The sequence below is a fragment of the Lissotriton vulgaris genome, chromosome 8 (assembly GCF_964263255.1).
Source record: "Lissotriton vulgaris chromosome 8, aLisVul1.2, whole genome shotgun sequence".
NCBI lineage: Eukaryota > Metazoa > Chordata > Amphibia > Caudata > Salamandridae > Lissotriton > Lissotriton vulgaris.
The window spans coordinates 643091651-643117199 of record NC_141696.1 but is presented as its reverse complement, the minus strand read 5'-3'; the positions used below and the strand labels follow the sequence as shown (position 1 = coordinate 643117199).

The 25549-nt window shown below is 42.5% G+C and overlaps 1 protein-coding gene and 1 pseudogene across 2 annotated transcripts in view; one reads left to right on the top strand and one right to left on the bottom strand.

The window, feature by feature from the left end:
* Positions 1 to 25549, top strand: part of TASL (TLR adaptor interacting with endolysosomal SLC15A4) — an 863480-nt gene that overhangs the window by 299636 nt on the left and 538295 nt on the right. The gene's annotated exons all lie outside the window — the stretch shown is intronic.
* LOC147697839 (uncharacterized) lies at positions 6952 to 7895 on the bottom strand (annotated as a pseudogene).

Here is a 25549-nt window from a genome sequence, read left to right as displayed (position 1 = left end):
GTATATTCCTAACTCTATCTGTAAAAGCGTGTAAATCAAGACACTCCAAGCAGTCCCCCTGGGGTACATTTCGTAGTGCTGCACGATGTCTGATTTAACAACAATCTGTCTAAGTTCTAATGCCTATTTATGAAGAGATTGCATGCATTTAATTGCTGTAGCGGTAGGCATATATCTTACAGGACTAGTGCCATTGTGTAAAAACTGAACATGCCGAATTATAGAACCACAACAGGAATAAGCAGAAATACTTTTCTACTGGTTTTCATGAGGTCTAGTGCCTATGATATATAAAAACAGAAGTACAATGTCTAACATTCTGTCATTTGTATCCAACCAAGTCCCAACATCCGTGTGATTGTTTATACAAGCAAATAACCCCAAGAGATTTAATTTCTAAGGGTCGTAAAAGAAGAACCAAACAGTGAAAAGTGGATTCCTTATCTTAACATGGTGAAGTGACTTCATTCGCTGAAGAAAAGGGTAGGGAAGATGTGAAGTGAATAGAGAAAGTTGTGTCTCCCTTCCTTTCCTCCTGAAAAACATATACAAATAATTAAAATATGCATTAAAACTGGAATCAAAAACTAGATAAGACATGCTAGTTTCATTTGGACTGCAACAAACACACAATATATTACTAGATCACATCTATTACATATATTGTACATGCATAAATTCAATGACAACAATTTAAATTGCTATTCTTTATAGAGATGAGTTGCCAGTTCCTCATCAAAATTGTGGCCCCCCGGGAATCTACTTTCTAGCTCCATAATCCACTTGGATTCTTTTTTCCTAAGTGCTAGGAGACGGTTACCACCTCTTTTGCCCATATTAACCTGTTCCACTGCATAGCATCTCAATAAAGAAGTATTGGATTGGTGGAACTCCTCAAAATATCTGGCTACTGGGTAATGGGTGTCACAATTGGTGATAGCCCTGAGATGTTCCTGTACACGCTTTTTTGCCATGCATACTGTACTGCCCACATACCTCATTTTGCATGGGCATTCCAGGATGTATACAACAAAGCTGGTGTTACATGTGAGAAATTGCTTGATCTTACGTTTAGTGGTTTGCCCGGGTATGTCTATCTCTTTCACCATGTAGCTTGATTTACAAGCTCGGCAGTGGCCGCAAGGGTAAAACCCTTTAAGTCCCTGTATGTGTTGTCTCTTGTTGTCTGAAATGTCGCCTTTGACCAAGATATCCCTAAGATTTCTCCCTCTCCTGTAAGTGATTTGGGGTCTTTTTTCATTTCTGGGCCTATGACCTGGTCAGACTGGAGTATGTTCCAGTTGTCTGCTAACATTTTGCGGACTTTGTCTGATTTATGATGAAAAGTAGTTATCAGTCTGGTTGTGTTGTTCTCACTGTCAGTAAAGGATTTAGGTTTAAGAGTTTTAGATCTTTCTACTTCTGCTGCTTTTCTCATGGCTTTTTCTAGCACCCATTCCGGATAGCCTCTTTCCCGAAATCTGGACATCATCACTTCTTGTTCTAGCTCGAAGTCTTTATCATCGCTGCAATTTCTCTTGGCTCTGAGTAGTTCCCCATAGGGGATACTCCATTTGAGGGGTCTGGGTGCGCGCTAAGCGCGTGGAGAAGGCTGTTCCCAGCCGTTTCTTTTCTGTGTAAGCTGGATGTCAGCTTACCATTGTCAATATTAACTTCGGTATCCAGGAATTCAACTCGATCCTCACTTATCGTGTAGGTTAGTTGTATATTATACGTATTCCTGTTCAGTTTGTCAATTACATTTTCTGCTTCTTCTCTTGTACCACGCCATACTACAAACAGATCATCTATATATCTGATCCAATTTTGCACTTTAGAAAAATCTTCTCTGAGTCTCTCATCATTTGTCAGCTCTTCTTCCCATTTACCTACAAACAGGTTCGCGAAACTCGGCGCGAATGCAGAATTTGAATTTAAAAACATTTATTCAGCGCACTTTTACCCAGCTGTTTCATGGCGCTATGTGTAATGCAGTGGGCGACAGCAGCTGGGAGAGGTTTAGGCAGTGTAGGCTTGCGCAAATAGGAAGGTTTTAAGGTCCTTCCGGAACTGTGGGTAAGAGAGAGATATTCGAAGGGCAACAGGAAGGGAGTTCCAGAAAGCTGGAGCAAGGACAGCGAACTTTGCTCCACCCGGCCTCTGTTTTTTGAACCGGGGAGTGGCTAGAAGGGCCATGTGAGAGGAGCGAAGCTCTCTGCCTGGAAGATAAGGCTTGATAGCAGAGCATATGAACTCGGGGGCGGTGCCCGACCTTGCCTGGAAAGTGAGGCAGCCAAGTTTGAAAAGGGCGCGCTCTTTTACCGGCAGCCAGTGCAGTGCTTTAAGCAATGGAGTGGCCCGATGGTATTTAGGTAGGCCATGAATCAGGCCTGGTTCTGTACCAGCTGCAGGCGGTGGATCGCTTAGGCAGGGGCCCCATTATAGATTATGTTGCCATAATCAATGCGGGATAGTACCATGGCCAGCACAATAATTTTTAAAGCAGAAGGGGAAAATAAACGAGAAACTTTCCTAATGATTCTAAGGGAAAAAAAACAAGAGGAAACCACTGAACCAACTTGTGAATGGACAGAGAGTTGTGGGTTTAAAAAAATCCTAAGAGTTTTAACTTTAGGTACCGGGAGTGGAGGGACACCAAGGGACGGGGGCCAGAAGGAGGGGGACCACGGACTGCAACCACCTCCGGTCAAGACCAACTCGGTCTTGTCCGGGTTGAGTTTGAGGTGGTTGCAGTTCATCCAGTCCTGAATGAGCTTCATGACTGTCTGGACATTCAGGGCAGATGAAGGTGAGTGGGAAAGGTTAAAGATTAGCTGGAGGTCATCGGCGTAATTAAACACCGTGACCTCCAGCTGCTGTAACATAAAAATGAGGGGGTAAATGTATAAGTTAAACAAAAGAGGGGAAAGTGACGATCCCTGGGGGACCCCGCACTCTACCTTGCGGGAGGCCGAGGCGAAGCCAGCCAAATGGACCGCTTGAGCTCTCCCAGCTAGGAAGGACTTGAGCCACGAGAAGGCCAAGCCCTCTATGCCCGCGGCCCTGACACGGTTGAGGAGGATGGAGTGGTCCACCGTGTCAAAAGCGGCGGACAAGTCCAGGAGTATCAGGGCTTGTGGAAGGTTGATGTCAATACCTTCACGCAGCGTGTCCATTACTGAAATCACCACCTTCTCCGTAGAGTGCAGGGGACGGAAGCCGGCTTGACAGGGAGAGATGCAGTGATTTGCCTCTACGTGAGTGCTCAGAGTGGTCGTGACATGAGTTTTGAGGATTTTTGGGCAGGAGGGAAATGGGACGGTAGTTGGAGGGAGAAGATGGGTCGGCGTCAGGTTTTTTTATGATAGGAATGACAACCGCCGATTTATGAGAGCTGGGGACAGTGCCGTGTGCGAGCGAGTCATTGAGAAGGGTCAGGGGCGGATTCGGGCAAGCCAGATAGATTTTCCTAAGGATATGAGCAGGGGCGAAATCCAGGGGGGAACCTGATTTAACCCGACAGAGCAGTGGGGGAAGTGTGTCGTTGGTTAACAGCGGGAAGGTGGTCAGTTTGAGGGCCGTTGGGGGTGGGGAGGGATTGACAAATGTAGGGGAGGGCGGGGGAATGTTAAGTTTGATTTTAACAACTTTATCAATGAAAAACTCGTTGAGTGAGTCGCAGAGGGACTGGGAGGGGGGAATGGTGGCCGTGGTTCTGCTAGATGATGCCAGTTCGTGGACAGTAGAGAAAATTTCCTTCGAGTGGGACTCTGCTGCCAGTATCCTGTTCGTATAAAACTCGGTTTTAGCCTCAAGGATGCCCTTTTTGTAGGTTTGTAAAGCAGACAGATAGGTAGTCTTTAGCTCGGAGCTGTAAGTTCTTCTCCTGGCTCGCTCGGCTCTCCTTGCAGCTAATTTCTTTACTTTTAAGTCTGGGGTAAACCAGCGGTTGGCTGCATGGGCCCGCTTGACTGTAAGTCGCCTTAGAGGAGCGAATTCGTCACCTGCCAGGGTCAGCCAGTTGTTAATGGCAGTCAGCTGGGAAGTAGCTGCAAGGCCTGAAAGGTCAGGGCTGGTTTTGGCCAAGGTCGAGCAGAGAGAAGGCATGTCGGTTTTGCCCCATTTCCTAACCCAGGTGTTCTTGGGGAGCTGTGGTTTGGCCGTAGGAGCTAAAGCAAGAGAGAAAGTGATGATGGAGTGGTCAGACCAAGAACAGGGGGATATTATAGGGGATGTGGACGGGACATTCAGTGCCCAGATTTGGTCTAACGTGCGACCATGTGTGTGAGTGGGACTGTGAACAAGTGAAGAAAAATTCAAACTAATCATGAGGTTGGTGAACTCTTTGGATTGGGGGCTCTCGTCAGGGTCATTGGGCCAAAAGTTGAGGTCCCCTAGGACTAGTACTGATGAATTGTTAATCACCAGGGTAGCCAGGAGGGTCTGGATGCTTGAGAGGAAGGAAGGAGTTGGTTGGGGGGGCGATAAATTAGAACAAAAGTGAGGGGAGCCTGGTGAGAGGTCGAAGGGGCTACAAGGTAGTCTACGTCAGGAATAGGAGGGGAAGGAAGAATTTGGAAACTGAAGTCAGTACGAGCTATTAGGGCCACTCCTCCGCCCCGTTTGTCTTCTAGGCGATCCGCCCGAATGGCGGAATATGCGGCTAGCACATTGGGCAGGGAGTCGGCCTTGAACCAGGTCTCTGTCAGAAATAGGAGATCTGGTTCGTGGGAGTCGATGTAGTCGAATAGTTCGTATTGGTGATTGACCGCAGACCTGGTGTTTAGGAGTGTGGGCGAAGTGCTAAATACTGGAGCAAGGGGGACAGAAGGTAACGGGGGCAAGGGGGAACATAGTGGGCGGCGTGGCAAGGTGAGATACAATCCTAGGGGGTAATTGAGGAGGGGGGATGAACAAACCAAGATGCGTCAAATGGGTAGTTGTTGAGGGATCAATAGTGCCTGGGGACCAATACGAGCAAAGCAAAGAGGGTGAATACATGGTTAGACGGGCAGCGTCTCGTGCCCCTAGCCCCGGCTGGCCGCGGACGGGCGCAGACGGGCTTAACTCAGGCGTGCCTTCGTCGCGCCCGCTGCGCTCGTCCGCTGCGCTGCCTCATACCGCCCGTTTAAATAGGGGCGGAGCGGCGGGGGAGTGGCAGGGCGGGGATAGTGAATTCAGCCCAAGCTAAGATGGCGCCCGCTGCCGCTGGGAGCCCGCAAACACGATCAGCCCCAGCCGGCAGCTCACCCCTAAGAGCAAAAATCACATCAGCACCTGCATAATTTTAAATGGTTAGTGACAATTTTAAAAGTACAATGAGCAGCGAAATAGCGCCTCCGCTCGCAATCAGCGGAGCAAGATGCGTGGAATAATAGCAAGCTCTCCAAGCGTTGACCAGTCTGCCCACTGCCACCTGGCCACTGGCAAACACGAAGGGAGAGGGGAACACGCTCCTAAATAGGGGCGGAGCGGTGGGGGAGTGGCAGGGCTGGGATAGTGAATTCAGCCCAAGCTAAGATGGCACCCGCTGCCGCTGGGAGCCCGCAAACACGATCAGCCCCAGCCGGCAGCTCACCCCTAAGAGCAAAAATCACATCAGCACCTTCATAATTTTAGAAGGTTAGTGACAATTTTAAAAGTACAATGAGCAGCGAAATAGCGCCTCCGCTCGCAATCAGCGGGGCGAGATGCGTGGAATAATAGCAAGCTCTCCAAGCGTTGACCAGTCTGCCCACTGCTACCGGGCCACTGGCAAACACCGTGGCCGCGCCACGGGTTTGTTTGTAAATTGCCTCATCAAACATAAATATATTATTTTTGAGACACAATTTCATCATCTGTATTAACATGTTAGTGTGTTCCTGATAGCCTATTTCCCACTTTTTTAGGTAATGGTAGCTGGCTTCTAGGCCTTGGGTGTGGTCTATGATAGTATAGAGGGCACTCACATCCATGGTGATAAGTAGGAGGCCCTCAACCCACTGAATAGTTTAAAGTTTGTTTAAAAAATCAGTGGTGTCTTTAGTATAGGAAGGTAGTTGGCTAACATAAACCCTGAGAAAGTGGTCGACATATTTAGACAAGTTTACACTACCAATGCTAGAGATAATGGGTCTTCCCGGAGGTTCACGTGAGTTCTTGTGAACCTTGGGAAGAAGGTAAAAGATAGGAAGTTTGGGGTAATCTTTCTTCAGGAAACGAAATTCCTGCCAAGACAATAACCCTTCATTTTGCCATTCAGTGAGTTGTTCCCATGTTTCTATGTGCTCATGTTGTAGTCATTCATATTGCTTTTACAGTAAAATTGTCCCCCATCCAATTGATGTAAGGCTTCTTTTATGTAAAGATCTCTGCCCCACAATTCAATATTGCCACCTTTGTCTGATGGTCGTAGAATGACATTTTTATCATCTGCAAGGGAAAAAATGAAATCCATCTCTTTCTTGGTTAAGTTCATCTCGCCTTTTCTCGCATAAGAGCGAGTGTGTTTTAAGTGCATAAGTTCTTTTGTCACAACTTCGTGAAAAGTATCTATAGAATCGTGGGGGAGGGTAGGGAAAAACACATATTTAGGCTTAAAGGGAGTATTAGCAGCTCTGTCTGTGCGTACTTCTCTTACTCCCACTAGATGTTGGGTTGGTTCAATACTAGATGAAATGTCCCCTAAGGAAAAAAACGTTTGCAGCATGTCTGTGTCCCCTACTGTAAGTTCGGGGATACTTTCAGATGTTTCTGGGTTAGTCCCTGGTTTCTTCTTCAGTAGTGAATGCCATTTGGAAAGTTTCAGTTTCCTGATAAATTTAAAGATGTCTACCCTTGTGTCAGCATAATTGAATAGTTCAGTGGGACAAAAAGTGAGTCCTAAGCATAGGGTTTGTTTTTCTTCAAAACTTAATGTTCTTGATGATAAGTTGATTATGGTTTTATTTACCGTTTGTTCATCCATATTTATTTTCTTTTTCTGTAACCCCCACGTTTGGTTCCCATTGGTTTTTTGCTGTTTTTGTCTTCTCCTCTGCTGGAGCTTGAGTCGTCTCTGTCGTGCTCTCCCCTGCCTCTTGCTCTTCTCCTTGGGCGTCCTCGTGTTGGATTCTGTTTGGGAGGCGGTTGATATAACATTTCCGTTTCTTTTTTGCGTCGTGTTCTTAGGACGCGGAATTCCTGTAAAAAATTCGGTTTCTTAGTAGTATCAACTATGGGGATTGTGCTTGAGGATAGTTGTGACGTATCTGTATCTGGACCACTTGTAGCGATTGCTCCTGGTTGGTCATTAGTCATGTTAATGGGATTTTGCCCATTATTTGTGGCATCTTGTTGGTTATACAGATAATCATATTTTGGACTGTATGTCAAGATGCGTCCACTATCATAATCACCGCAATCACGGTGTAATTTTCTTTGTTTGCGGTATTTGATGTCTTCCTCATGTTTCTTTAATCTGCCCTTCAGTTCATCTTTGAATTTTTTTATTGTTTCCTGTTCAGTACTTTTCAGGAATACCTCATCCAATTCTTTAAGTTGTTGTAGGATTACCTCTCGATCCTCCCAAGCATATTTAATTAATATGCACAACATCTTTTTTGAACTACTTGCAGAATTTTGTGACCATTCCTCCAACATGTTGGGGTTCAGTGATTCATGTGATGGTGTTTATGTAGATTCTAAGACCTCTTGGTATCATCGCTTTGTCTACATAGTCTTGCAGTGATGTCGCCTCCCACCATTTAGAGGTTTCTTGTTTTTTAGGTTTTTCATATTTCTTCAACTGTTCATTGAGGGGATCATTTGTAGGTTTTTCAAGTGTTATGGTATGTGGTCCACTTTTGCCCGGAGCCAGGAGCCCTGGCAAATAGTGACGCTGCCTTGCGTCTCCTTTCTCCTACCTCGTCCATATCTGCGTATGGCCTTGAGTAAGTTGATGTCTAAGTGCTTTTTGCAGTCCGTTTCAATCTACTGCTTCCTTCTCGCTGGTTTTGTGAGGAAGCCAGTCTGACCAGGTCATAGGCCCAGAAATGAAAAAAAGACCCCAAATCACTTACAGGAGAGGGAGAAATCTTAGGGATATCTTGGTCAAAGGCGACATTTCAGACAAGAGACAACACATACAGGGACTTAAAGGGTTTTACCCTTGCGGCCACTGCCAAGCTTGTAAATCAAGCTACATGGTGAAAGAGATAGACATACCCGGGACAACCACTAAACGTAAGATCAAGCAATTTCTCACATGTAACACCAGCTTTGTTGTATACATCCCAGAATGCCCATGCAAAATGAGGTATGTGGGCAGTACAGTATGTATGGCAAAAAAGCGTGTACAGGAACATCTCAGGGCTATCACCAATTGTGACACCCATTACCCAGTAGCCAGACATTTTGAGGAGTTCCACCAATCCAATACTTCTTTATTGAGATACTATGCAGTGGAACAGGTTAATATGGGCAAAAGAGGTGGTAACCGTCTCCTAGCACTTAGGAAAAAAGAATCCAAGTGGATTATGGAGCTAGAAAGTAGATTCCCGGGGGGCCACAATTTTGATGAGGAACTGGCAACTCATCTCTATGAAGAATAGCAATTTAAATTGTTGTCATTGAATTTATGCATGTACAATATATGTAATAGATGTGAACTAGTAATATATTGTGTGTTCGTTGCAGTCCATATGAAACTAGCATGTCTTATCTAGTTTTTGATTCCAGTTTTAATGCATATTTTAATTATTTGTATATGTTTTTCAGGAGGAAAGGAAGGGAGACACAACTTTCTCTATTCACTTCACATCTTCCCTACCCTTTTCTTCGGCAAATGAAGTCACTTCACCATGTTAAGATAAGGAATCCACTTTTCACTGTTTGGTTCTTCTTTTACTACCCTTAGAAATTAAATCTCTTGGGGTTATTTGCTTGTATAAACAATCACACGGATGTTGGGACTTGGTTGGATACAAATGACAGAATGTTAGACATTGTACTTCTGTTTTTATATATCATAGGCACTAGACCTCATGAAAACCAGTAGAAAAGTATTTCTGCTTATTCCTGTTGTGGTTCTATAATTCGGCATGTTCAGTTTTTACACAATGGCACTAGTCCTGTGAGATATATGCCTACCGCTACAGCAATTAAATGCATGCTATCTCTTCACAAATATTTACAACAAGGGGTGGTGAGGGACAGAGTCTCTGAATTAAGCAGAAAGCTCTCACCCAGTCAAGAGATCAGGGCTAGATCCAACACCGTTTTTTAGCTCACTGCACCATCCCAGTTTCAGAACCTGGCTGTATGCAAATTAGTCTGTTCCTGTCCCAGTGCATGATTGGAACAGGGCAAACCAAACTACAAAAGCCAATTCTTACACTGGGAAGGAAACAAGCTCCCGGGGACCGGTTTCTGGCATTACAGCCGTCTTCGGCCCGGTTTGCTTGAATCCTGATGGTGCAATGAGCAAGGGTCTCACATCTGAGAATACCCTTCCACGCTTAGGGTGGACAAAAATATTTACAACAAGGGGTGGTGAGGGACAGAATCTCTGAATTAAGCAGAAAGCTCTCACCCAGTCAAGAGATCAGGGCTAGATCCAACACCGTTTGTTAGCTCACTGCACCATCCCAGTTTCAGAACCTGGCTGTATGCAAATTAGTCTGTTCCTGTCCCAGTGCATGATGGGAACAGGGCAAACCAAACTACAAAAGCCAATTCTTACACTGGGAAGGAAACAAGCTCCCGGGGACCGGTTTCTGGCATTACAGCCGTCTTCGGCCCGGTTTGCTTGAATCCTGATGGTGCAATGAGCAAGGGTCATTTTTGTAAATCGTTTTTGGCCACTATAGGTGTGGCAGGGTATACTCAGACATGAGTCCCTTTCTCACTGCTCCATCAGGATTCAAGCAAGCCGGGCCGAAGAAGGCTGAAATGCCAGAAACCGGTCCCCGGTAGCTTGTCTCCTTTCTGGTGAAGAATTGGCTTGGTAGTTTAGTCTGCCCTGTTCCCATGATGCACTGGGCCAGGGACAGACTGATTTGCATATAGCCAGGTTCTGAGCTGGGATGGGGCAGTGAGATAAATAACGGTGATGGATCAAGCCCTGATCTTTGGACTGGGTAAGAGTGGTCTGTTTAACTCTGACACTCATCAACAACTCATCACCACCCCCTTTTTGTAAATCATCTCTTCACAAATAGGCACTAGACCTTAGACAGATTGCTGTTAAGTCAGACATTGTGCAGCACTACGAAATGTACCCCAGGGGGACTGCTTGGAGTGTCTTGATTTACACGCTTTTACAGATAGAGTTAGGACTATACTTACCAGTATTTCTTCTGCCTATCTATGTTTTGCTGGACATACTTGAGTCTTTGTAAATGCATCTTCATATGGTTACTACATATAGAAATGTGATGTTATTTTATCCATTCAAAGATGGCACTCATATTTACCACTTCTACCAACAAGCCTCAACTACGTGTACGTTTTCTATGTTGTTGAACTAAGTCCATTGTCAATGTTTATTTAATGGAAGAAAGTAAAGGAGGCCCCCTTATCTGTCAAATCTGGGACAGGGGAGAAATGCGGAGAAACAAGGAGGTCCCGCTAGTAACCCTCAAAGGTGGTTAGAGTTATACTAGAAGGTGTCCAGAATCTTGCTTTTTAGCAATACCAATCGCACAATAATTTATTTTCCAAGCGCCCTGCACAACTTATTCAGCTAGACATAGGCCAACCATTATAAAAAAGCTATCAAATACCATAATATCTATAAGCTTCAAATATTACAAGTCTTTGGTCGAAATTAGAAAAAACAGGAAAATTGTTTTTAGAAAAATATAACATTTGTGTGTTTATTTCAGAGTTACAAGATAATCACAATGATAACAATTAATTAAAAAAACATACAGTATCACAATTAAAAACATGTAGGAATATAGCTATAAGCAGAAAGCAAGCAATGTATACATTATAAGGTTAAAATGTTCACAAGAACAGGGGTCGACGCGGCGTTTCGGTTTTGGAGAAACAATTAAAACCTTCTTCAGGACCAAGTTCTAAAAGGAAACACACAGTTACTTTTTTGTGCTTGCAGATTGTTTATGAAACAGACACATTTACAAAAAACAATTCCTGTTGTTTAGAGATGCAAAACATACTACGACTATTTAGCAGTTGGCACTAATCAAGACCTAGTTGTTGGTAATATTATTGGTATTGTCAAAACATACCAGCTTCTGTAATGGACACCATTGACAAATACTAGCATATGTTTACAGGGAGATATTAGCACTATGTTGTCACCTAATAGGTGATTAATAACAATGGTATTGGTTACCTGAGTTGAAAAGTTATCTTCCAGATAAATCATCGAGGAACAGCCGCCCAAATGTAATTTCCAGGTCTTAGCTGTACTGCATCTTTTTCATGGATTCAGATATACCTTGGGCAGTTATTATGCCTGTAGGTGAATGACAATAGAGCCATCATTAATGCACTGGCTCATTTAATTTGCTAGGCGTTTAAGAGTGGTAGGCAGAAAGTTTGTACACACTATATCTACCTTATGCTTTCAATGGACAGGATCACGCCCCGGTAGTAGGAGCCACCGATATTGGTTTTCTGTTTGACTGTAGATAAGTAGAGATAAATTACCATATTGTTTTTCAAGGGGTGATTCCCAAATATCTCAGGGGGTTCAGTCAATCGCACTTACCCAGATTTGAATCACTGGCAATTCAATATTACATGAGCTTTTTCAATTGGCTTGTGTTGAAGGCGGCATTCATTTTCCTGACACTGTTGATAGAGAGAGGGAATTCATGGGAGAGATATTCCTCTTAGCTAGGTTGTTCTACTTTACCCTCATATATCATATATATACCATGATGTAATTATATGTGCACAATGACTATGCGTAGCATATACGTGCTACTGTGCTAAATTTGCCCTTTCTATTGGCCCTTGAGTGCCTAATATGTTCTACATACTTTCACCTAATTTATGTACTGTTGTCAGCAGTAATATGCATGCGGTTTAAAAACATTTCCGTGCTTAGAAATCGATATATATATGACCCTCAATATGGTAGTCATGATAAGTCTACAGAGAATGAAATTCTCGTTTTTAAACGTGTATATCGCAGCATGAATTTAGTTATATCCCCTATTGTGGAGTCAGTGACATAGAATATTTCGGAGATGTTATGTGTGGATTTAATCTATGTGCCACACCACGAGTATCCCGGTTGCATTTTTGGGAGTACGGCATGGTGATATATACGCGTCATTCAGTGCTTGCTTTAGCAACAACATTTAGATCTTGGGAACGTTACCGGTGATGTTCATTTGCATTACTTTAAACGTCCTGAATTGTTGGATGCCTGACAACGATTAAGTTGCTTAAGGGGCTTAAGGTTATAGGGAGCAAGGCCGAGCTTATGGCTAGCGTGTTCCAAAAACGGGGAACTGTTCTGCGCAAATGCGGATGATATGGGGACAGAACCGGTCGCGTTCAGCTTACCTTAAAATTGAAATTCGGCCTCCCTGCTCCTACTCCGGCGGCGTTTCGTGGATTCTGTGATGATTAGATCTACGGGGTAGAAGCGGTTTGTGGCCTTTTTATGGCCCGAGTCTGTTGATTGGATGAACGCCATCCGCTCGTTGATAGGCTATCTGGAGGTCACATGTCTGTTTGGTTTCTTTACCTACAGGCCCGTGTAGCGCGCCGCACATGTAAACAGTCGGCTTCCATCCATTTATATATATTCCTGATGGTAAATATAATTTGTGGCCTCTTTGTAATAATTAAAGATCATTTATCAAGAATGTCATATGTGTCCTAGGCTACATTATGATGTGTAGGTGAAATTGAGCGTGTGTGTGGTTTTACCACAGGGGATTGGAAGTAAAGCGTTCTCTATATAATGCTCGTCTCACTGCAGGCTATTTGGCAGTTTGGTTGTATGCATACGAACTGTATGGGACACGCTCAATGATGTCAAACTTAAGAGATGCATGAATAATAGTGTATATTAATAAATTAGGCATACTATGCGCCGATGGCGGCACACGCCTATCAGAGTAGTGATAATATGAGAGCGGGAGCAAATTCTGATTATCTTGCGAGTAAGGGGCGGTGAGATGGATAAACAGGTGTTAGCATCATTATATCCAGTGCAAGCATTTTATCGCGTTTGGATAAATAAGTGAATAGAAATAATTATATTTCATAAATAATACTATCGATATGAATGCCATATCTTATCGCATCCGAATTACTGCCTGTGTCTCACTATTCATACCTAAACTATCTTTTCCCAGTCTTCTCTGCTGTTCAATCCGATGCGAACACTGTTACATTTGGACATATAAAATTGTTCGCGTCTTTTTCTTTTTTGTGTCAGATTGCCACCTCTTGCGCTAAGGCTTACATGCTCTAAGCAGCACCAGCGAAGGTCACTAATCTCGTGTTTGGCTGCTTTCCAGTGATCAGTTAGAGGGGCCCCTATCTTGTTGGTACGTAGGGCTGACCTGTGTTCATTGAGTCGTGTCCGGACCTCTCTGGAGGTTTCCTCAATATACATGAGATTACAGGGGCAACTGATCAGATAGATTACACTTCTGGTACGACAGTTCATGAAGCTGGTTGGTTTAAGTACAACATCTTTTATAGTGATGGTATTTCCTCGAATAATGTCTTTACAGTTACTACACCCTGAGCACGGGAATGTGCCCGTTGGTAAGGGTGCGCTATCGATACAAGGCTGACTAACTGATTTGATTTCTCTGTACGTGTGTACTAAACTGTTTCGGATTGTACGATTCCTCCGGTAGGAGAACCTTGGTTTGGGCAAATTATTATGCTGTTTATCAGTGATTAGATGCCAATTTCTGTTTATAATGTTTTTTAGTTTGTTACTTATTACATTGTAGTTGGTAACAAAGGCAATAGGCTGTGGGGTAGTCTCTTTATTCTCTTTGGGCAGGAATAGGTTCTCTCGATTGTAGTATTTGGCACGCTTGTAGGATTGTCTTATTAGCCGTTTCGGATAACCACGTTCTAGAAATTTGGTTTTCAGAACACTAGCGTGTTTTTCAAAGTCCTGGGATGTGGTACAATTTCTCTTTAGTCTCAGAAATTGACCAAATGGAATGTTGTTTACTTGGCTAGGAGGGTGGTTACTTTTATGGTGTAACATGGTGTTTCTATCAGTCGGTTTTGTAAAAAGTTCTACGTTTAAGATGCCATTCGTGTGTTTGATAATGAGGTCAAGGAATTCACAACGGTTGTCATCGATGTGAGACGTGAACTTCAGATTTATATCACCGAGGTTTAGCCATGTGATGAACTCTCTTAATGTATCTATAGGGCCTGTCCAGATAAAGAAGACGTCGTCTGTGTAACGAAACCACATCGAAATGTTTTCGTAAAACGGTGATACTGTGTTATTGATATGATGTTCTTCGAAATTTGATACATACAAACAGGCCAGACTAGGGGCAGAGGTGGCCCCCATGCTGGTCCCCTTGGTCTGTCTGAATAGTTGTTTGTTGAATAGAAACAAATAATTTTTCAGTACCAAAGAAATGCAGTCTATAATGAACAGTTCATGGGCCGTATGGTCTCTATCTTCGTTGTTAAGCATGGATGTAATCACTTCTATTGTCACATTCTGTGGTATGTTGGTATAAAGTGCTTCTATGTCTAACGTGACAAGGAACTGAGAGTTAGGGTTGAATTCTAGACCTTCTATTTTCTTAATGATGTCAGAGGTGTCCTTGATGTATGCCTTTTGGGTGGTGACGAGGGGTTGTAGGAAAACATCTGCATATTTGCTGAGTGGTTCTGTGAGAGACCCAATGCTTGATACAATGGGCCTCATTGGGGGGTTCAAAATGTCCTTGTGAACTTTAGGGAGTCCATAGAGGGCTGGGATAATGGGGTCCTGGTTGTTGAGGAAAGAGTATTCCTCTTCACAGATTATGTCGTCATCTCTAGCTTGTTTCAGAAGGGTAGAGATGGATAGTTTGAGAGATATCCATTCATCCATATTTGCTATCTTGTAATGTTCCTTGTTCTGTAGTAGGCTAAGCATTCTATTGTTATAGTCGGGGGTGTCCATCACCACGATGCCACCCCCCTTGTCTGCCGGTTTAATGGTCAGTTCAATGTTGTTCTGTAATGTCTGTAATGCTAATGCCTCCTCTTTACTCAGGTTATGGTTGATCCAATGCTTGTGCTTCAATAGGTCATCTATGCTCTTGTCTACGCTACGCTCGAAGGCTTCTATATCTTTCGGGATCATATTGATACTAGGAGTCCAAACGGACCTGTTCTTAAGTCCTGACTTGTTTTGACTGAGGTACCTTTCTTTTCCCTCAAAGAAGACTGCTAGCCTGATTTTCCTAAAGAAACTTTGGAGGTCTCTTTCCAGAGAATATCTATCAATGTTGGAAGAGACTGCATATCCTAAGCCTTTTTCTAACAGTGTGATTTGTTGATTGGTGAGTGTGTGTTTTGAAAGATTGATAATGGGTGCTTTGTTATGGCTGGCTAGTCCCAATGTTTCTGGCTGTGTGTGTTTGGACGTCGTAGGAATTGGGGTGTCGTATTGTAATTCCCTCGTCCTCTGCCTCTCCCTTTCGGGGGACCCTGGTTTTGTTGGTGCTGTTCCAAAAAAGGAAGACTATTGGAATTTGAAGTGTTCGGTGTGTCTCTATCCTTCGTGTTCCTACTATCATTCTGTTGTTCTCCCTCAGATTCGGAACTCGTGTAAGAGGTATCAAAGAACCTTACTTTTCTCTTTTGGAAAGTACGGGGTTGGTTCTGCCAGGGTCTGCGCTGTGGATAGTTCTCTTTGCTTCTCTCATAAAAGTCCTTTTGTAGGTATGGGTAGACATATTCGGGGTTATAGTTTGCAATGTCTTTGCGTAATTTATTGCTCTTCTTATTCACTAAATAATCAGTGTACCCAGAGATATCCTTCTCTATTTCTTCTAATTTTTGTTTTGCTTCTAGAAGTGCTGTACTGTTATTTAATTGAGCTTCTAGGTCTTCTATTTCTTTGCGTTCCACCACTAATACCTCGTGGGCAGTCTCTATAATAAGGAGGATCCAATCGCGACTGCAGCGATTTGCTACCAGTGTCCAATTCTCTATGAATTTTCTGTTGTTTATAAAAATGCCCGGTTCATTTACCACCTGAAGACCTTTGGGAATCACTCCTTTCTTGCAGTATTCTAATAGAAATTCCGCATGTAGCTCAGCTCTGACTACCTTCTTTTTTAAATTCCATAAAGCCCGCCACTGTTCCTCATCTGACTTATCAAGGCGGACGGTGGAAATATTTTTTACAGGGGGGCCATTAATGATCTTATTAAAATGATCTTCCGTGTAACTAAGTACCTTTATACCCTCCATAGTTCCTACTGCTAGATTTTTAGGGGCTGTTAGAGAGTGTGATGGTGGAAAGGAAAAAGTGTAAGTATTATTTGAGGTATATGTACCTTGAACACGCCTCCTCAGCTAACTAGCTGGGTATAAATTGAAGAAAGTAAAGGAGGCCCCCTTATCTGTCAAATCTGGGACAGGGGAGAAATGCGGAGAAACAAGGAGGTCCCGCTAGTAACCCTCAAAGGTGGTTAGAGTTATACTAGAAGGTGTCCAGAATCTTGCTTTTTAGCAATACCAATCGCACAATAATGTATTACCAAGCGCCCTGCACAACTTATTCAGCTAGACATAGGCCAACCATTATAAAAAAGCTATCAAATACCATAATATCTATAAGGCTCAAATATTACAAGTCTTTGGTCGAAATTAGAAAAAACAGAAAAATTGTTTTTAGAAAAATATAACATTTGTGTGTTTATTTCAGAGTTACAAGATAATCACAATGATAACAATTAATTAAAAAAACATACAGTATCACAATTAAAAACATGTAGGAATATAGCTATAAGCAGAAAGCAAACAATTTATACATTATAAGGTTAAAATGTTCACAAGAACGGGGGTGGACGCGGCTTTTCGGTTTTGGAGAAACAATTAAACAGACACATTTACAAAAAACAATTCCTGTTGTTTAGAGATGCAAAACATACTACGACTATTTAGCAGTTGGCACTAATCAAGATCTAGTTGTTGGTAATATTATTGGTATTGTCAAAACATACCAGCTTCTGTAATGGACACCATTGACAAATACTAGCATATGTTTACAGGGAGATATTAGCACTATGTTGTCACCTAATAGGTGATTAATAACAATGGTATTGGTTACCTGAGTTGAAAAGTTATCTTCCAGATAAATCATGGAGGAACAGCCGCCCGAATGTAATTTCCAGTTCTTAGCTGTACTGCATCTTTTTCATGGATTCAGATATACCTTGGGCAGTTATTATGCCTGTAGGTGAATGACAATAGAGCCATCATTAATGTACTGGCTCATTTAATTTGCTAGGCGTTTAAGAGTGGTAGGCAGAAAGTTTGTACACACTATATCTACCTTATGCTTTCAATGGACAGGATCACGCCCCGGTAGTAGGAGCCACCGATATTGGTTTTCTGTTTGACTGTAGATAGGTAGAGATAAATTACCATATTGTTTTTCAAGGGGTGATTCCCAAATATCTCAGGGGGTTCAGTCAATCGCACTTACCCAGATTTGAATCACTGGCAATTCAATATTACACAAGCTTTTTCAATTGGCTTGTGTTGAAGGCGGCATTCATTTTCCTGACACTGTTGATAGAGAGAGGGAATTTATGGGAGAGATATTCCTCTTAGCTAGGTTGTTCTACTTTACCCTCATATATCATATATATACCATCATGTAATTATATGTGCACAATGACTATGCGTAGCATATAGGTGCTACTGTGCTAAATTTGCCCTTTCTATTGGCCCTTGAGTGCCTAATATGTTCTACATACTTTCACCTAATTTATGTACTGTTGTCAGCAGTAATATGCATGCGGTTTCAAAACATTTCTGTGCTTAGAAATCGATATATATATGACCCTCAATATGGTAGTCATGATAAGTCTACAGAGAATGAAATTCTCGTTTTTAAACGTGTATATCGCAGCATGGATTTAGTTATATCCCCTATTGTGGAGTCAGTGACATAGAATATTTCGGAGATGTTATGTGTGGATTTAATCTATGAGCCACACCACGAGTATCCCGGTTGCATTTTTGGGAGTACGGTATGGTGATATATACGCGTCATTCAGTGCTTGCTTTAGCAACAACATTTAGATCTTGGGAACGTTACCGGTGATGTTCATTTGCATTACTTTAAACGTCCTGAATTGTCGGACGCCTGACAACGATTAAGTTGCTTAAGGGGCTTAAGGTTATAGGGAGCAAGGCCGAGCTTATGGCTAGCGTGTTCCATAAACGGGGAACTGTTCTGCGCAAATGCGGATGATATGGGGACAGAACCGGTCGCGTTCAGCTTACCTTAAAATTGAAATTTGGCCTCCCTGCTCCTACTCCGGCGGCGTTTCGTGGATTCTGTGATGATTAGATCTACGGGGTAGAAGCGGTTTGTGGCCTTTTTATGGCCCGAGTCTGTTGATTGGATGAACGTCATCCGCTCGTTGATAGGCTATCTGGAGGTCACATGTCTGTTTGGTTTGTTTACCTACAGGCCCGTGTAGCGCACCGCACATGTAAACAGTCGGCTTCCATCCATTTATATATATTCCTGATGGTAAATATAATTTGTGGCCTCTTTGTAATAATTAAAGGTCATTTATCAAGAATGTCATATGTGTGCTAGGCTACATTATGATGTGTAGGTGAAATTGAGCGTGTTTGTGGTTTTACCACAGGGGATTGGAAGTAAAGCGTTCTCTATATAATGCTCGTCTCACTGCAGGCTATTTGGCAGTTTGGTTGTATACATACGAATGTTTATTTAATACAAGCATCTTTGTTTTGCTGGTTAACGTGTGATCAAGACACACTTAGTGTCGAAACGCGTAACGTTTGTGTGAGGAATAACACGCTTTGAGCAGACATATGGCCGAGTGCGCGTTTGCTTACATGCAACCTTTGGATTGACATTAAATTATCGGCATTTTCGGGTTCGCCGATCAACGCGCCACCTGACGACGGGAGCAGGATCCCGGTAGAACCCATTCTGGTGATTGCTCATATATATATAACAGGTCTGGATGCTGTCACTGCACGAGCGGAATCGGCGTGGGAAGGTAATGCCATTTGGAAGGTGCACATCGCGTCTGCAGCCCACTGACCCCCTAGCTTTGATGTGGGGGCTATAATAGGGTCCAGCGGGGCAAAAAAAAAAAAATATTCGATTTGCGCGGGGGGAGCGCCCAGTACGCGCACCGGGGAGCGGACCGGGGAGTGAAGCATGGGGAAAACCCAGTTTATTCACTGTGTCACCTCTACGACCCTTTCTTGCGTCAATACGTCCCTTTTGCATACATTACACCTGACGTAGGAATAATGTGGCGCAGGGGCTTACAAAGTGACGCATCTACCTAGATGTGTCACTTTGTAAATAGCACTGGTGCGTAACAAAAAGTGATGCTCTGGTGGCGTAAAAGTGACGCATGGCCTCATAAATGAGGCCTTCAGTCTTCAACTCCAGCAATGCATATTTTCTTACCCTTCTACACCCCTGTTCCTTTTCAACATTTTCTTTGAATATCCACATTCCCCATATTCACTCTCCTTCTCCTTTCTTTCCTTCCCAACACTCACCTTCTTTCAGTCCCCCTACTTCACTTCCTTTCTCCTCTCATACTTTTCTGTTCTTTCGTACTCATTTTCCTTTCCATTATCAATGCACTCCACTTCACTTACTCTTTTTCTTTTTTTTTAAGAATATAGCTCTTTGATGAGAATTGGAGGTAGTTCTGAAAAGAACTTTTTTTTTCTTCTTTTTTCTTTTTTATGAACATAAACAAAAACAGGGAATGGAAACTGCTCAACAGGAGCAAATAAAAACTAAAATAATTAGGGCTGGGAACGGCAGTGATGGTTCTCCAATGCTCGAACCATGAGCAGGACACTTTGCTCCCCATAGGTAAGGAGTTGATCGCAGTATCTGCATTTCAGGACACCTTTGTTGAAAGCAGGTTGAATATTTGGAACCAGCTTCTGCGATCGCCCCCTCACAGAAGTAGTTGCTTCTCCGGTGGATGTAGAGGCCCCATCACTAGGAACCTCTTGTGCCAGAGCCCTGACACTTTCCCGGGCAAAATTCTGGGGGTGCCTCCTCTCCACATGCCGTATCATTGTGAAGTTCCCAAAAGAATATTTCTTTTTGGGGTGACCCCGTGACAGGACTTTTTTGCAGATCTTGCACTCCACTTTTGGAGCATTCACCTTTTTCTGGTCAGGTGGTATTGAAAAAAATTTCCAGATGAAATGCTCCTTCACCTTTGGCTGAGGAGGCTCTTCATCGATGAATTCAGTCTCATCTTCACTGCTGGATGGTCTGGCAGCCATGATTAACCCAGAAAGATGCAAGAGCAAAAAGGCAGGTCTTTCAGTCACAAAAGTGAAGGAAGAAGTGAAGGAAATGGGTGGGGATTTCATTCTTTGTAAAAAAAACTGTAAGCAACCAATGAAAAGTGTTATTTTAAGGTCACATGACTTGACGCGCTGACGCTGCGCGCACCGGAGCGCTTCTGGGTGCGCACACATGGCGCGAACGTAGGCGCTTCCGGGGCGCATACGTGGCGCGAACGTAGGCGCATATGCGGCACGAACCTAGGCCATTCCGGGGCGCATACGCGGCGCGAACGTAGGCGCTTCCGGGGCGCATACGTGGCGCGAACGTAGGCGCATATGCGGCGCGAACGTAGGCGCTTCCGGGGCGCATACGCAGTGCGAACGTAGGCGCTTCCGGGGGCGCTTACGCGGGGCGCCGAAGTGACATTTTGATAGTTTCACGGAAATGCAAAATCATTATCATTTCCTTATTTTAAAAAACTGCTTTTATATGTATGGTACTAAATGTCTTGCGTTATTATTTACTTTTCATTCATATTTTTTTTCACGAACGAAAGTAGCGCTCTGGGTGCGCTTTCCGGAGAGCTTACCGGAGCGCGCACCCAGAGCGCCCCAGGAAAAAATGATTAAAAAAAAACAAAAAAAAACAAATAATTATTAATACTTACTCAAAACAGCAAATTTATAAAAAAAATCGTAGGTTAGAACCTTGATATAGAAAGGAATTAGCATTTAAAAAACCTATTAAATGACCATGTCATGAGTGATGTAATATGTGACGTCATCAGCAGTGCATTGCAGGCGCGCAAGTTATAGTGAGTCCAACTAACTATAACGTGGGAATTTCAATGGTTTTATGTCAGTAAAATTTCCAGCTAACTATAACTGGTGTGAAACCTATGGTTTTTTCAGTGAATTTAATAGGTTTTTTAAATGCTAATTCCTAACTATAACTGGTGTGAAACCTATGGTTTTTTCAGTGAATATATATATATATATATTCACTGAAAAAACCATAGGTTATAGACCATATATAGTTAGGAATTAGCATTTACAAAACCTTAATTTACTCGCACAAAACCATAGAAATTCGAATATATAGTTAGTTGCAATAACTATATATCGCGCACCCGCAATCCACTGCTGATGATGTCACATATTACATCATTCATGACATGGTCAGTGACATCACTGATGACATCACTGATGACATCATCCAGTGACTGTATGTTTCTGTAAAGTTAAAATATGTCTTACATATTGAAGAATGAGTGGATGTATAAGTATCTGGATGAAGGATTTAGTAGGTGCATGACTGACTGTATGAGAGAGTGATTAAATGTGTCTCACTGAGTGCATGGGTTAGTGACTAAACTGTCTTAATTTGTGCATCATTATATCTGTTGTTCTATGAACTGCTGCATGTGTTGATCAGTAGCTATATGAGTAACTATATGGGTTATGGATTGGTTGTCCAAGTATTTGTATGGGAGAGTGAGTGTGTGTGTGGGGGTGGCTGGGAGGTGTGTGACTCTGTGCATACATGTGTGAACAGTTGATTCACTAGATCTATGGGTTCAAAACTGCATGTGGAAACAGCTGTATGGGTGGTTGGCTGTGTACGAGTGTATTGGTGAGTGAATGGATATCTCAGTGCTACATGTCAAAGTAAGTACATATGTAAAACACAGTACATGTGAGAGTTCACATATATAAATTACTGTGTATAAGAGCCAGTGAATGTGTGAGTGGCTGAATGGATCATTGAAAACTTGTATCAGTGATTGTATAAGAGAGTAAATATGTGTTAGAATATGTTTGAATAAGTAAGGTGTGTATAACTGTATAGTTGAGGAAATGGAGGTGTGATTGATTCAGTGCATGACTGACTAGGTGTGTGAGTAACTCCATGGATGAGTGACAGTCTGTGAGTGTCTGTTTACTCTGAGTGTATCTAAGGTTATATTAGAGTCTGAAGAGGTTGATCGTATTATCACATGATTGATGTCATCAGTGATGTTGTCAGTGATGTCATTTGAGTTGTCATCAGTGATGTCATTTGAGTTGTCATCAGTGATGTCATCAGTGATGTCACTGACCATGTCATGAATGATGTAATATGTGACATCATCAGCAGTGGATTGCGGGTGCGCGATATATAGTTATTGCAACTAACTATATATTCGAATTTCTATGGTTTTGTGCGAGTAAATTAAGGTTTTGTAAATGCTAATTCCTAACTATATATGGTCTATCACCTATGGTTTTTTCAGTGAATTTCAATGGTTTTTTAAAAGCAAATATGAAAAGCTGTAAAATGTCAAGTACGTGGTAAGTAAAAACATTTTCGTATTTATGCACGCTGATGATTCTTGGAAGAGGTTGACACAGATGACATCTTAAGGAACAAAGAAAGACAAATTAAGGATGAGGAAGTTGTCACTTTAGTTTTTTCATCAGCTAGCGATAGCAACAAACACATTGTAATGGAGATTAGAGAGGCTACGGATGGGTGAATAAATTTTGAAAAGAAATGGCGACTCCCCCCTTTAGTAGATTAGCTAAATCTTTGTGTAATTTGGTAAGGGTTGCCTTTCCTTAAACCTTTGTTTTTAAAAAAAATTGGAAGAAACAAAAAATCTTCCCTTCCATAAATAACCCAAGACTTTTTTTTTGTTATGGCAAGGTAACGAAATAGAGAATAAACTATAGTTGGTCACCATGGTCCGGACGAAAATGAAAAATCAATGATACTAAGCACCTGTAAACACTGAGCAGACATGTGAATGTGACATTCTGGTTATTGCTATGCCCGAATATGTATATAACTGCTCCAATCACTATGCTAATAAACAATCTTTTGTTCTGTTTTGTAAAGTAAAACTATTCTGAACGCAAGTATTATACATAGTAAGTGTTTAATATAGCATTTGTCAGTCATTGGTTAAGCAGCTAGGACCTGTTCACTCTTGACACCCCAGGTGCTGTGTATGCAGATTTCGGCCTTATTTATTGCCTCTAGTTTTCAAAGGAAAATTTCTGTGGTAAACATGCACATTAAAGGGTTGCCTTTTCTTAAACCTTTGTTTTTAAAAAAAATTGGAAGAAACAAAAAATCTTCCCTTCCATAAATAACCCAAGACTTTTTTTTTGTTATGGCAAGGTAACGAAATAGAGAATAAACTATAGTTGGTCACCATGGTCCGGACGAAAATGAAAAATCAATGATACTAAGTACCTGTAAACACTGAGCAGACATGTGAATGTGACATTCTGATTATTGCTATGCCCGAATATGTATATAACTGCTCCAATCACTATGCTAATAAACAATCTTTTGTTCTGTTTTGTAAAGTAAAACTATTGTGAACGCAAGTATTATACATAGTAAGTGTTTAATATAGCATTTATCAGACATTGGTTAAGCAGCTAGGACCTGTTCACTCTTGACACCCCAGGTGCTGTGTATGCAGATTTCGGCCTTATTTATTGCCTCTAGTTTTCAAAGGCAAATTTCTGTGGAAAACATGCACATTAAGGGTTGCCTTTTCTTAAACCTTTGTTTTTAAAAAAAATTGGAAGAAACAAAAAAACTTCCCTTCCATAAATAACCCAAGACTTTTTTTTTGTTATGGCAAGGTAACGAAATAGAGAATAAACTATAGTTGGTCACCATGGTCCGGACAAAAATGAAAAATCAATGATACTAAGTACCTGTAAACACTGAGCAGACATGTGAATGTGACATCCTGATTATTGCTATGCCCGAATATGTATATAACTGCTCCGATCACTATGCTAATAAACAATCTTTTGTTCTGTTTTGTAAAGTAAAACTATTGTGAACGCAAGTATTATACATAGTAAGTGTTTAATATAGCATTTGTCAGTCATTGGTTAAGCTGCTAGGACCTGTTCACTCTTGACACCCCAGGTGCTGTGTATGTTGCACTATAGTGCTGAATCGGGTACATTTTTTTCTTTTTTTCTACAGCACCCTCAGTGCATGAACAACTATAGCAAGAGTAGAAAATATGATCATTGCCTTTTAGTCTAGATTTCATTTTATGTGTTTTGAGTGGGAGAAACGCCGTCTTTTGCCATTTTATGTGTTTTGAGTGGGAGACACACCGTCTTTCGCCATTTTATATGTTTTGAGTGGGAGACACGCCGTCTTTCGCCATTTTATGTATTTTGAGTGGGAGACACGCCGTCTTTCGGCGCAGCATTGTAGGATGGCCACACCAGTGCGGCAACTTGCTGGACACCACCTCGGTGCCATCCGGATCTCGGCGCGTTGTGCTGCCTTCGGCCTATTCGCACATCGGTCCGCTACTGACGCCGCCTCATGGGCCAACGAGTTTTGTATGCTTTTTATAACCCAAAGCCGCATAACAGGTCATGTGACTTGTTTATAAAACTTTTCATTGGTTCATTTTACTTTTGGTTTCCTAATGATGGAAGGCTTGATCATATGACCTAAAAATAACACTTTTCATTGGATTAAAACATTTTTTTTTCCCAAACGATGAAAGACCCACCTTTTTTTTCTCACTCGGCAATCAAAAAAGGTTCCGTTAGATGACAACAGAGGGGACAGGCAACAAGAACCATCACTCAAAAAAGGGGAGGGCAAGTTCTTCCCTACCGGGTCACGTTGGGGCTCCACCGGAACTCATCGAATTGATAGTCTACAGTGTTTCTGGATGTTTCAGACTGAAGCTGGCGTCAGCATGAGAGCACCACCATCTCGTAGCTCCGTCGTGGCCATTCCGCAAGCAATCATGGCAGCCGCTCCCCACCGGAAGCCTGCGGGAGTCGGGGGACCCCAAGACTTTTATAGAATCTTCAAGGCTGAGGGGACGCTTTCGGGAATGGGGCCCATGCCCTAGCAGACAAGCGTCCGAGTTCCAAGCTGTCCCAGGGCCATTTTAGTGGACCACGCCCAAATCCGAAGAGCCGGCCGCCATTTTAAGAGTCCTGTGGCAGCCGCCTATCGCTGCACCGCAAGAGTGGAAGCAACTCAACTACATGGTGAGCGAGACGCTGTAGCTGCAAGAGCGGGCGG